We start from the raw sequence: 13254 nt of genomic DNA on the forward strand, positions 1-13254 counted from the left end.
CCACCCTGGCTTTTGTGATTTATTATTCTTACTATCAAAGACACACATTTTCCAGCTGTCAGACCAAGACTACAAAGCAGCCCATGGCTAGAGACAGTTTTTCTCTGTATGAAGCTAACTGTTCCCTCTGAGAGCTGAACCTATAACCTAGTTGGTCATGAGTACTACATGCTAATCACTAGAGCCAGCCCAGACAAACTGTTCTATATACCTTCAAAAAGCATATGATCCTCAGCTTGGCTCTGCCCAGAGCATGGTATGGTGGATAGAAATCTGACCTCTAATCCAAAAAGATATCAGGTCAAATTCTCTCTCTCATATGTTCTGGTTGCTGAACTCTGGGTCTTTGAACCTCTTAATTAATTCTCAATACAGGTACAGATTTTGGGAAAATGTTTCTCCTACAACCTGATGTCTTTTTGAAAAACATACTATTCATTTATTTTTAACATTCTTTTCTTTTTAAATTTTGAGCTTTAAATTCACAATCCTAATGCCTTAAAAACTGTTGTAGCTATCTCTTACTGATATGTTGGGTTTTCAAGATTTCAAAGACAGATGGTGAACTATTATTCATTTTCCAAGGGCTTTTGGGTCACACAGTGGTAGGCAGTGAACCAGGAGAAGGCTTGTTGGAGAGGGGTCATTCACACCCAAACAAATATTCCTATCCTTAACTTTCCACTGAATTTTGAGTTTATCTACTTACACAGCTTTCAAACGTACTTTTGACTTGATCACGTGGAATTATCTTTTTTTTCCATAGTAAAAGAAATTTGGGTAAAGGCCTAATAAGGTCATCCTTTCAGCCAAAAAGCACTGGTCAGTTAAAAATACCAAGAAAACAAAGAAAAATAAAAAACAACAACAATAACAAAAACCAGTCTCTGCACTTAAGAAACTCACATTCTAATGGGGGAGACAATATTCAAAAGCAAAATAAACATAATATAGTTACATAGTATACTGACATAGATGAATAGATGGAAAGTCATCTTAGAGGGAAAACAGTAGCAGTGGTGGGGACAGTGGCAGGAGAAGAACACTTGAAGAAGCCCTGACTATAAGGTGGGCTTTGACCTCAGTCTAGAAGGTCAGGGAAGATAAAAAATTGAGTTATGTAGGAGAGTCTTCCAGGTATGTGGGATTAACAGTAAAATGGTATAAAATTAAAAAGTAAAGTATCAACGTAGCACAATGGATGTATTGCGAGGCCTAGAGTCAGAAAAACCTGAGTTCAAATTTAATTGTAGACACTAACCTTGTGACCCTGAACAAGTCACTTAATATTGCCTCAGTTTTCTCATCTGTAATGGAGAAGAAAATGGCAAACCACTCCAAGAAAACCTCAAACCGAGTCACAAAGAGTCAGAGAGATGAAAGAAATGACTGACTGAATCATATATGTAGAATAGCAAGAAAGCCAGTGTCAATAAATTATAAAGTATGTGGAAGTAACTTAAAGGCTATTAAGATAGGAAGGGACCAGTTATGAAGTTTCAAGAGCCACCCTGTAAGTCACAGGCAGCCACTGAGTTTATAGAGAAGTGGATGACCAGCCGTGTAGGAAGATGATTTTGGCAGCTGAGTCAAGAATAGATAGACTGGAGAGAGATTATAGTTTTGGAGCAACGATGTTCCTTGGGGATTTCCTTGTGGGATCTCTTTGCAGAGGTGATCAATGAATTCTTTCAATGAGTATTTCCTCCTCTGTTTCTAGAATATCAGAGTGGTTTTCCTTAATGACCTCTTGTAGAGTGCTATCTAGGCTCTCTTTTTTTTTTTTTTTTTTTTTGGTCATGGCCTTCAGGTAGGCCAATCATTTTTAAATTGTCTCTTCTGGATCTATTTTTCAGGTCAGCTATTTTGCCAATGAGGTATTTCACATTTTATTCTATTTTTTCATTTTTTTAGTTTGATTGATTCTTACTGTCTCACAAGTCATTAGTTTCCATTTGGATAGGCTGGAGAGGGAGATACTTATGGCAGAGAGGGAACTAGTAGGCATTCCCACTTCACTTGGAAGTTAATAGCCAATCTCAGAATCATAACTAGAATGAGATGACTGAAGCTTTTTCCCCAGGGTAACAAAATATAAGTGGAGTCTGATTCCTCTCTATAGTGACCATGTCTTATATAGTCTTGACTACCCTTCTTCCTTGCCCTCCAGGGACCTGTTATTTGATGTCCCTTCCTTTCTAATTCCTGAGATGGTAAAACTTAGACTTTGAAGTATGGGTCATCTCTAATACTGATTGTATGACTACAAGAAAGATACAATTTCTATGAACCACATTTTCCCCATCTGTAAAATGAGGCAATTAGACCCAATGGCCTCTAAGTTTCTCCCATCTACAATCCACTAGCCATAAAACATCACTGCCAATAAAATTCTTCTGTAATACCCATCTACCACATTGAATTTGTCCCTAGAGGAAGAATTCCTCTTTCTTCTGTTCCTTTCCTTAGCAGATAAAAGAAAACCTGCCTAATTTCAAGGTTTATAGCTTTCTGAATCAAAATCTTGCAGTAAGACTTCTGGAGTCTTAACAGATCCCAGGAGAAGGAGACAAAAAAAATCCAAAGCAGGATTTCTATCATGCTGATTGGACTGAGGAAAAGTCATAAGTAATTTTTTTCTCAAGACTACTGGGGAGTTTTTGTGAGTCATTCAATGCTACCTACAGATTACTACTTGAGAAGTGCTTACCACAGTCCCCTAAGGGAGCCTATCAGTGTGCCCTGATGTCCCCTGAAAGCAAGGAAGGCATTTTAGAGAGCTTAGAAATCTTTTCTTTGCCTTTGCTAAATGATGGTTCTGTTGATTAGTCTTGTAAGGCTGCTGTTTGCCACCAGGTCACTTTCTCTAGCTTTGTTGGAACATCAGGTTCAAAGTTTGGTGGCTGATTTGCCTCCAGGTAAATAAAGGCCAAAATTTTGTCAGTTAAGAATATTAAACATGGTTTCCAAAGGCACTGCATCAGTGTAAGCAGCATTGCATTTGGTAGGCAAAGATAAAGTCTAAATGGAGAGCTCAAGAGACACCTAATTTTATGCTGTTGCTAGGGATATTTGTGTGTGTGTATATGTGTGTGTGTGTGTGTGCACATGTATGTATTCATGAACTTAATGAGCAATGTAACTCAAAAGCTAAAGGTGACTCTCTTTGCTCTTTTCCCATTTATCTTAGGGAAAATGTGAAGGATACCCCTGTTTGCAGCTTTCTAGGGAATGCAATAGAGGTTGCTGGCTAAACTTGCAAACCACAAACCTGGGCTATGTGGGAAGTCAGGTATTTCCATATGTTGCTTCTTTCATTGAAGCATCAGGGAACCCTCCTCCTGAAATAGTCCATGTTCTCCATAGGAATGTGTCATAAGCTATACATTCCAGTCAATTCCTTAGGATCAGCTTGTGCAGGGTCTCAAGCTTCATTTAGTAGCACGACTGGATTGTGCTGTCTTTCTTTCTTAAGGTTGCCCCCCACTCATCCTGGAAGTTGCCAAGTAACAGTGCAGATTTTTTTTTGTTTGGGGATATGGCTTATGGCTATGGGACTCTGGCCTCTGGCAATCACAGTAGTCAGTGGGGGGTACTTGGCTCCAGAAAAGTCATAGCTCATCAGTAGCTCAGAATTATAAGATGCAATCACAGACTCTGGATGATTTTCCTTCCTTACTGTTAATTTAGTACAAAGATAACATGCTGTCACCCCTGAGTGACAATCAACTACAATTCAGTCTTGCCTTCAATGATCCTTTCAGTTGTTACCCACTTTCCGGACCAATTCTCACAGATACAATAGGTAAAGCATGCATCGAAGTCATGGCATCTCTCGACTACATGAGCAAGAGGATTAGAAATCAACTCTTCCCAGAGCCGCAGTCCCGAGAATAATACACCTAGCATCAGAGCCAAACTGTTTGACTCTCTCTCTCTCTCTCTCTCTCTCTCTCTCTCTCTCTCTCTCTCTCTCTCTCTCTCTCTCTCTCTCTCTCTCTCTCTCTCTCTCTCCTAGCTCTCTGCATCATTTGCTCTTTTGTTTTGCTTTGAGAGTACCTCAATAATCATAGACTTGTGCTCTGGTGGGTAGTGAGTCTGTTTATTTCTGATTTTTCATGCAGAATAGGAAGGAGGTTCACTTGCTTTGCACAGAGACTGAGCCAGAGGCGAAAGCAAAACCAGTGTGATTTATTGAATGAAGACGCTGGACAATTACCAACAACTTGTTCCTCTTCTGCCTCATCCAAGCTAAACTGGTAAGTAAATCCTATTACCTTCTCTCATCATGTTTAACATGGAGCTTGTTGGGTCATTTTTTTCATTGTTTTATAAAATGTGTGGTGATGCATGTTTAATGATGTGTTATATACATCTTTGAAAGAGTTAGCTGGGGGTGATGTATGCAGGACACACACACACACACATACAGAGACCTTCAGGGAGACATACATTTCTACACAGATATACTGGAACATAGGAAGGAGGAAATCTATGCATATTTTTAATTATTTGGAGCAGCAAGCATTAGAATAATGTGTGTTGATGTCTTTGAGAATAAAAACAGACTGCTGCCACTCTACATTTTACCATTCCCTGTCATTTCCCAATCTGCTCCCAAGGTATCTATCAAATACCTGTTGGATCAGGTTAACTGTTGGGTCCCAGAATGCTGAAAAGGACCAATGCCAATCTGAGCAAACAGCTGCTTCTCTGACTCTGTTTTGCCAGCTGAGCATGGTGGCTAGAATGCTAGCATTTAAATGATCCTAGGTGATTAGGCACTGAATTATTTGAGCAGACCTAGTGCTAGGAACCTGGTGATATTTACAGCATATTTTTTAAACAGGATAACAGGATAGCACAACAGATACATGTGGGCAAATCTCTGCCTTGGTCCTCTACCATCACAGGGCTCATATTTTTGAATGTGAGTTTTTTTTTCATTCACATAGTGATCAGAGGGATTCACTGAGTACATAGTGGGGACTACTGTCCTTTTGGGATGCACAGCAGGCCAATAATGTTATTGTGGGCTGTGCCATTTGTCCTTAATGCCAGCCATGTTCCTGAAGTGGCCACCATAAAAAGTGACCCAGCTTAATTCCTTTACCTTTCAAAGCAGACAGGAGCTCATTTTTATGGAAGTTAAAAGGAATGAGAAAAAACAAATGCTTCTTCTTTCCCCTTTTTATCATGGACTTTTGTCTGAACTGTTATCCCTAGATTTTATGGAAGCATCAATCCAGCTTTCTGGATAATTTTAGGTCTGAATCCATATAAATGTCATGTAGAGTTGAAGGTTTCATTTGTTATATTTTCTCTGTTGTATATCACTTGGCTGTAAAGACAAAGGTGTGGCTATGAATCCTGATTACTTAGAAAAAGAGAACACCATGTTTCTCAAAATGTAAATAGTTAGCAACTAAAGTTGGGAAATTTGAGGTTGATTCTCATTTGAGAAGCCCAGCTTTGCATAGAATCCCAGCAACCATGTGCTATTGATCATAAGGGCCATGTCATTCTCCACTTTGATCTGAAAGATTCAGAGATACACATGATAAAGATTAATGAGTTGGAAAATTTCCAGAGAATAGCATCTAGGATGAAAATAGGCCTGAAGTTCATGAAATGTGACTTTAGAATCTGGTGATTATTCCTAGAGATGCTGTAGCCACAGCTACTGAAGACCTGGAAAGCAAAGTTCTTGCTACCAAAGTGCTTGGCATTGTCAAATGCCTTACTATCTGTGAAAATGACATTAAAGAAGAGACAATACCATGTGCTTTAACACTGAACTGTAAGGATGAACACACCATTCTTTATGACTTGCAGATAAGACCTTCCATATATCAGAATGCAAACTGCTTTAAAGCAAGGTTTGTCTTACTTTTCTATTTTTTTTTAATCTACAGCCTTTAGCATGGTGATTGGAACATAGTGAGTACTTCATTTATTCAGCCATTCATTCATTCATATGAAGAAATATTGAAAGAACTGAGAATGTGGTCAAAGATATCTGTCTCCAGGTATTTGGAAGGATGCCACCTGGAAAAGGACTATACATTCCATTTGACCTCAAAAAGACAATATTTGCTTTATGAAAAAAACCTTCCAATCAATTTATTAAGACTATTCAAAACTGGAAGGCAATAGGGAGTAGCAGGCTCCCCCTCATTAGAGGTCTTCAGACAACTTCTCAGTGGTAATTTCCACTTGCAGGAGGAATTGTTTTATAGGGGTGGAACTAAATTGCATTGGAGGAGTCCTTTCCAACTTGAAAATTCTGTGATAAATGGAAGAAGATGTTATCATCTTGGTGGCCCAGTGAATAGAACATTATTCCTGAAATCAGGAAAACTTGAGTTCAAATTTGACCTCTGACACTTGACAACTATTTGACCCTGAACAAGTTAGTTAACCACTGTTTGCCTCAGTTTCCTCATCTGTAAAATTATGAATACTTCATAGGTTTTTTATGAGGCTAAAATGAGATTATATTTGTAAAGTGTTTTGCAAACCTTAAAACCATGTCAAGGCTTGCTATTGTTACTGTTATCATGATGATTTCCATAATGCTATATAAATTCTATATTGCTTTTACATGATACAATTATTAGATCAATTGACAGGGAGTCAGGGATGCTATTCATGATTCTTCAGTTATTTGAGTAATATAAATATCATTCATCAGACCTTAGAGATTATTGTAACTAAAGGCATCATTTTTATAGAAAAAGACATGAAACCCGGAAAGCCAAAGTGATTTGTCCAACATCAAAATCCAGTATGGCAGAGCCAGAAGTGAAATCTAAGGCTTCCAGTTCCCAGGAAAGCATTGTTATTGTTGTTTTCCCTTTCTGTACATTATCCTGTCCCTATCAATAATCATACTGGTCCTTCTCTACTTGATGGGGTACATTGTCATAAATTTCTTTAGGAACAGACTGTGGTGTTCACCTATTCAAATCCATTCATTTTATAGATGAGAAAACTTAGGCCCATGAGTTAAAGATAGACAGAGAAAAAGCTGAAAATTCAAAATTATCATTCCAATTCTTTGTACCAAAAGCTAAGTAGACTACCTGACCACCACATAGAAGATTCTGTTGGATCCGATTCTACTTTAGAGGCGTGTATTTATTGCCTTTTATATACATGGCAAAAAGCAGGCCATCATAGTGAATAGGTATTAGCCTTGGACTCAGGAACTTGCATTCAAAGTTTACCTCTGATACATCCTAGCCATGACACTGAAGAAAGCCATTAATCTCTCATCTAGGACAACTCTATAAGATTATAACCTGCTATTCTGCTTTAGTAGGTAGGGCTTCTTACCAGGAATTTTCTATACCAATTAAAAAAAAATCTAGGGGCAAAATTGTGCAAAGCATTGCCTTAGGCAGTGGTAACAAAAGCACAAAAATGAAATAATCCTTCCTCTCCAAAGGATGAAAGAATCTATCTTCCCTATCCAATTTATGTAGCCTTTGTTATGAATCTCTGAAAAAAAGCACTTCCACATCCAGGTAAATCAGAATGTACTAAAGAGTAGCAGAATAAATTAACATTCATCTAAACCCAAAGAACAAAAAACAAACAAAAAACCCAGAATCAAACAAAAATATTTTTATTCATTTTGAACTTAAAAACTTAACAATAACAAAAAGAACATTTCCACTTATACAATATGACACATACAACAAGGATCCATTACAACTTATATTTCACACTTTACTGAAAAAAAACTATGTAAAGTACTACACATTGTCTTCAAAGCTATTATATTTTAATGCTTCTTTCTAACTTTTCTTTTATTCTTGGTGTGTTTTTATATTCTTCCTTTAGTGTCTACTATGTGCAAAGCATGTATATCCATTCTAGAGGAGACAGCTGCTATAGTGAACAAAGATCTGGATTTTTAGTCTAAAGATCTGGGTTAGAATTCTGTCTTTAATATGTATGACCTTGAGTAATCATTTAATTTCCAAATATCTCAGAAAACTAACTCAATCTCTAAGTTACAGATAAGGAGGCTGGATGGCACAATGGATAGAATGATGACTCTATAGTCAGAAAACTCATCCCCCTGAGTTTAAAAATTACTTCAAACTCTTATTAATGTTGTGACCCTGAGCAAATCAATTTCTTCATGCCCCAAATGGGATCACAAAAAGTCAAACACAATTGAACTAACAACAACATAATTGTCATATGTACTAGCCAAAACAACTTCTCTGATAGAAATTTCTCATCTTGAAGAAAGGTGGGTCATTAATAATTGATAACTTTAATGGTGCTCCTAAGGCATATGTATGTGCACATGTGTGTATGTGTGTACATGTGTGTAGATGTAAATGAACTTCCAAATTTTCTTTTTTTTCATAGAATAATTTTTCATGTTTTTTTTCCAGAATTGTTTTTTGTTATTTTTTTGCAAAAACATTTCATTTTTCCCAATTACATGTAAAGCTAGTTTTTAATCATCCATTTTTATAAGATTTTTGATTCCAAATGTTACTCTCCTTCTTTCCTCCTCCATTCCCAAGATGGCAAGCAATATGATACAGGTTATGCATGTGCAATCATATCAAATATATTTCAACATTAGTGAAGTTATGAAAGAAGAAACAGAATAAAAGAGGAAACAAGGGGTATCCAGTATATTCTGATTTGCATTCAGATTCCACAGTTCTTTCTCTGAATGTAGAGAGCATTTTTCCATCATGATATTTTTAGAATAGTCTTAGATCATTATATTGCTGAGAAGTGCTAAGTCTATCACAGTTGATCATCACACAATATTGATGTTACTGTGTACAATGGTCTCCTGGTGTTGCTCACTTTACTCAGAATCAATTCATATAAATCTTTCCAGATTTTCTGAAATCTACCTATACATTATTTCTTATAAAATAATAGTATCCCATACATTCATATCATGACCTGTTCAGGAACTTCCCAATTGATTGATATCCACTCAATTTTCAATTCTTTGCCATCACAAAAAAGAGGTGCTATAAATATTTTTGTATATGTAGATCCTTTTTTCTTTCTGAGATACAGACCTAGTAGTAGTGGTAGTGCTAGGTCAAAGGGTATGTACACTTGATTGCCCTTTGAGCAAAGCTCCAAATTACTTTCCACAATAGTTGGCTAATAACTAAAATTATATCCCATGTTGTTCATATATGAAGTATATTTTGTTAAATTTTAATAGTTTTAAAATTGGCCACCCATATAGATTATTTCACTTTTCAATGAACTATAAAAGCCAAACTGCAAAAGTTCATGAAGGAACCAAACTCCCACATTAACTCTGGCAATGATCTAAAAAAAGTCACTAGATAAAATGATCAAGAACCCAATGAAACACATTAGTTAGTTTCTTCATACATCTCTGGAATATATAAAAGACAGCAAGAATTAAATAACTAGACCTAGAAGCATCCCACCAAGAAAGTCAGCATAAGCCTAGAAGATCAGAACAGAAGCCCAAAGTAGGGGAAAGCACCAGTGGGCAATGGAAGACCATATGTGTAGCCAGACTAGAAAGACCCCAAATTCTACCCTCATTCTGAGGATGGAAACCTAAAGCAGCAATATGATAGGGAACAATTGACCATAGACTTTTGACCAGACTAAAGTCTAAATGCTATCTGAGAGAAGATACAGTAAGGGGAAGTAGAAACAGATTTTTAAAACTCTGAAAATCAGGGCCAGTACTTAAATGTTCTTACCATCCTCATCAAAAGTGAAAGGAAGGAATAGAACTTCTGCCCTGACACAAAAACTCAATTGAGAAAGTAGGGTTAGAAATCTGAGTCAACAAAAGAAAACAATGAACAATATGAAGTTATAACATGAGTCAGTAATCACCTAAAAGGAATACCCCAGAAGAAGAAAATAATGCCACAGATGAAAGTAAAGCCTCAGAGGAAAGAAAATTGATTCTAAGAGTTCCTGGGGAAAATGAAGCAAGAAACAAAAAAATGGAATTACATATGAAATGAGAGTTTTGGAGAAAATAATTGGAAAGAGAATTAAAAGAATAAAAACTTAAAAAAAAACTTTAAATGATGGCCTCCTTGAAAAATAGAATAGATCAAACAGTAACTGATTATTTCATGAAACAAAAAGAAATATTAGAATGGAAGAAGAAGAAGAAGAAGAAGGAGGAGGAGGAGGAGGAGGAGGAGGAGGAAGAGGAGGAGGAGGAGAAGGAGAAGAAGAAGAAGAAGAAAAAGAAGAAGAAGAAGAAGAAGAAGAAGAAGAAGAAGAAGGAGGAGGAGGAGGAGGAGGAGGAGGAGGAGGAGGAGGAGGAGGAGGAGGAGGAGGAGGAGGAGGAGGAGGAGGAGGAGGAGGAGGAGGAGGAGGAGGAGGAGGAGGAGGAGGAGGAGGAGGAGGAGGAGATAAAAAGTGTCTACTATCAAAACCAATTAACCTGGAAAACAGAGAAAGGAGAAGCCATTTAAGAATAATTAGAGCTCCCAAGCCATGATTTAAAGAAAAGAAAAAAAGTTTAGGCTCTCCCTGCCCTCCTATTTAGCCTCCCAATCTCTTACCAAGTATAGTGCTGTGACTACTCTTCAGTCAAATTCCAATGCTGATTGATACAAACACATCAACTTTCTCCATTTTACTGATTCAATTTACCTTAAAAGCCTATATGAATACTAGACTTAATATGGATAACTAATCATCTTCATGTGAAAACCTCTACACTCAAGCAATTGACTAGATTCAATCTCCCCCAAGAGGAGAGATAATAAGTGGGAACCACCTCTTGGATAAATAATGTTTCAATAAATCTTTTTTGAAAACTACTCAGATTTAAACAACCAGATGACAAAGTAAAATTAGAAAGAATACATTGGTCACTTTCCTAAGGAAACTCCCAATTAAAAAGTCCCAGGAATATGTGAGCCCAAAACTTAGAGCTTTCAGGACAAAGAAAATTTACTGCATGAAATCAAACAGAAAAAATACAACTACCAAACAACTAAAGTAAGGATTACACAATACTTGCCATCAACTACTTTAAAAAATAGAAAAAGATTGGAATATGATATTCTTACAAGTAAAAGATAATAGTTTACAACTAAGATTAACAGACTGAAAGGCTGAAAATTAATTTTAATGGAATGGATTTTCAGTTATTTCTGATGAAAAGACTGGAGTCTAGATAAAAAATTTGAACTACAAACACAATAGTTAAGATAAAAGCTAGAAATTTAAATATATTTCTATATTAAATATATATAAATGTAGTTACGTAAATATACCTGATCAATTGGAAGGGTCTAGACAATAATGAAGTATTTATATTCTAATAGGGAAAGAAAAAACACATTTTTCTTCAAAATTATAACATCTTCAAGGTTTATAGAGGGAATTTATAAAAGATAAATTCAGAGCCTGGACACTGTTTTATTCTGGTTTATTAGTTTAAAAGCAGAGAAAAAGGGCAGCTAGATAGCACAGTGCATACATAGAGCACCAGCCCTGAAGTCAGAAGGACCTGAATTCAAATGTGATCTCAGATACTTAATACTTCCTAGCTGTGTGACTCTGGGCAAAATCACTTAATCCCAATTGGGGAGAGGGGGGAGGGGGAAGAGGGAAGAGGGAAGAGGGAAGAGAGAAGAGAGAAGAGAGAAGAGAGAAGAGGGAGAGAGTTAAACACAATGAATCTCATAATTGGGGTACAGGAGAATAATATAAAAATATGGAGTAAAGTTTGAGGAGAGTGAGCATATGAACCTCACTTTTCTTTGAAATTTACAAAAAATTGTTGAACACACATATTCACACAAATAGAGAGTTAAGTAATATAGTAGTGAATTAAATCAACCAGGAAAATATTTAAGGCTAGTGATGGAGAAGGAAGGATTTAGGATTGAGGGAAGAGTCAGGAACAGAATGGTTATAAGAAAAACAAAGTTCAAATTTAGAGGGTGAAGTAAAACCACTACAAAGGTAATAAATCAAAAACTCCAGATAAACACAGAAATAGAGGAACTGAAACCAAAGAGGAGATTAACCAAATTGGAAGCTAAAACAAACAAACAAAAAGTCTTGTATCGATAATTAACATTAGGGAAAGGTATTTTGAAAATAAAAATCTAAGAAAATAATATTGTCAGCTTATCTTATTTTAAAGGAGAAAAACTAAATTGCCATTTTCAAAAATAAAAAAGGAAGAACAAATGAAAAAATAAAGGAAATAGTTCTAGTAAAAAAAATTTACTCAATTTTATGCCAACAAATTAATTAATTTAAAGGAAATGGAGGAGTATTTACAAAAATATTTAAAGGTCCAGGTGATCAGACCAAGAAATTAGCTACTTAACTCAATGAATTCCGTTTTCATGTAAACCATTTTCAAAAGGGAGGGAAAAGAGCTAATTCAACCAAATGCCTCCAAGGTTATGATCCTAAACCAATTAAAAAAAAAAAACAAACAAAGCAAAGAAAGAAAACTATACACCAATATTCCTAATGAGTATCAATTCAAAATATTTAACAAAATGTTAACAAAGAGTTTACAGCAGATTATGTAAAAGAGTTAGATTTTTGGCAAAAATGTAAGGGTGGCTCATTATTAGAAAATCCATGTGCAAGGTAGACCATATTAATAACAAAAAATAAAAATCAAGCATTTATATCAAGTGCAGAAAATACAAAATGTAATATTTATTAAGGATGTTTTTGTTAAAGTTAAGTTTATCAATAAATATATTTCTTAAAATAGTAGGTAGGATCTGAAAACATCATCTGCAATGTTTTAAACAGGAGGTGAAACATGTTTAATGTCATATGATAAGGAGAGATTAAGAGAAAGCTGAAAAGACTTGTAGAAATTGATGCAGTATAAAATTAGGAGAATCAAGAACAATTTGTACACTGAAACAATGATTCTAACTTTTTTCCCCCTGAGACTGGGGTTAAGTGACTTGCCCAGGGTTACACAGTTAGGAAGTGTTAAGTGTCAGAGACCAGATTTGAACTCAGGTCCTCCTGAATTCAAGGCTGTGCTCTATCCACTGCGCCACCTAGCTGCCCCTGAAACAATGACCAACCATGACTCAAGACCACTAATAATGAAGCATGTTATTTACCTCTTGATAGAGGCGCAACATATTAGAGAAGCTTAATTAGACATTCTCAGACATGGTCAATGTGTAAGGGTTTTTTTTTGTTTGTTTGTTTTTGTTTTCGCTTAATTATGCTTATTTGTTACAAAGAAGAGTT

The 13254-nt window shown here is 36.0% G+C and overlaps 1 protein-coding gene across 1 annotated transcript in view; it reads left to right on the forward strand.

The window, feature by feature from the left end:
* The window catches only part of ANKFN1 (ankyrin repeat and fibronectin type III domain containing 1), a 555599-nt gene that overhangs the window by 374568 nt on the left and 167777 nt on the right, over positions 1-13254 (forward strand). The window contains 1 exon segment of the mRNA XM_074261847.1: positions 4125-4259. The gene's annotated coding sequence lies outside the window, so the exon portion shown is untranslated.

Source organism: Sminthopsis crassicaudata, chromosome 4, assembly GCF_048593235.1.
Source record: "Sminthopsis crassicaudata isolate SCR6 chromosome 4, ASM4859323v1, whole genome shotgun sequence".
In the NCBI taxonomy this organism is placed as follows: Eukaryota; Metazoa; Chordata; class Mammalia; order Dasyuromorphia; family Dasyuridae; genus Sminthopsis; species Sminthopsis crassicaudata.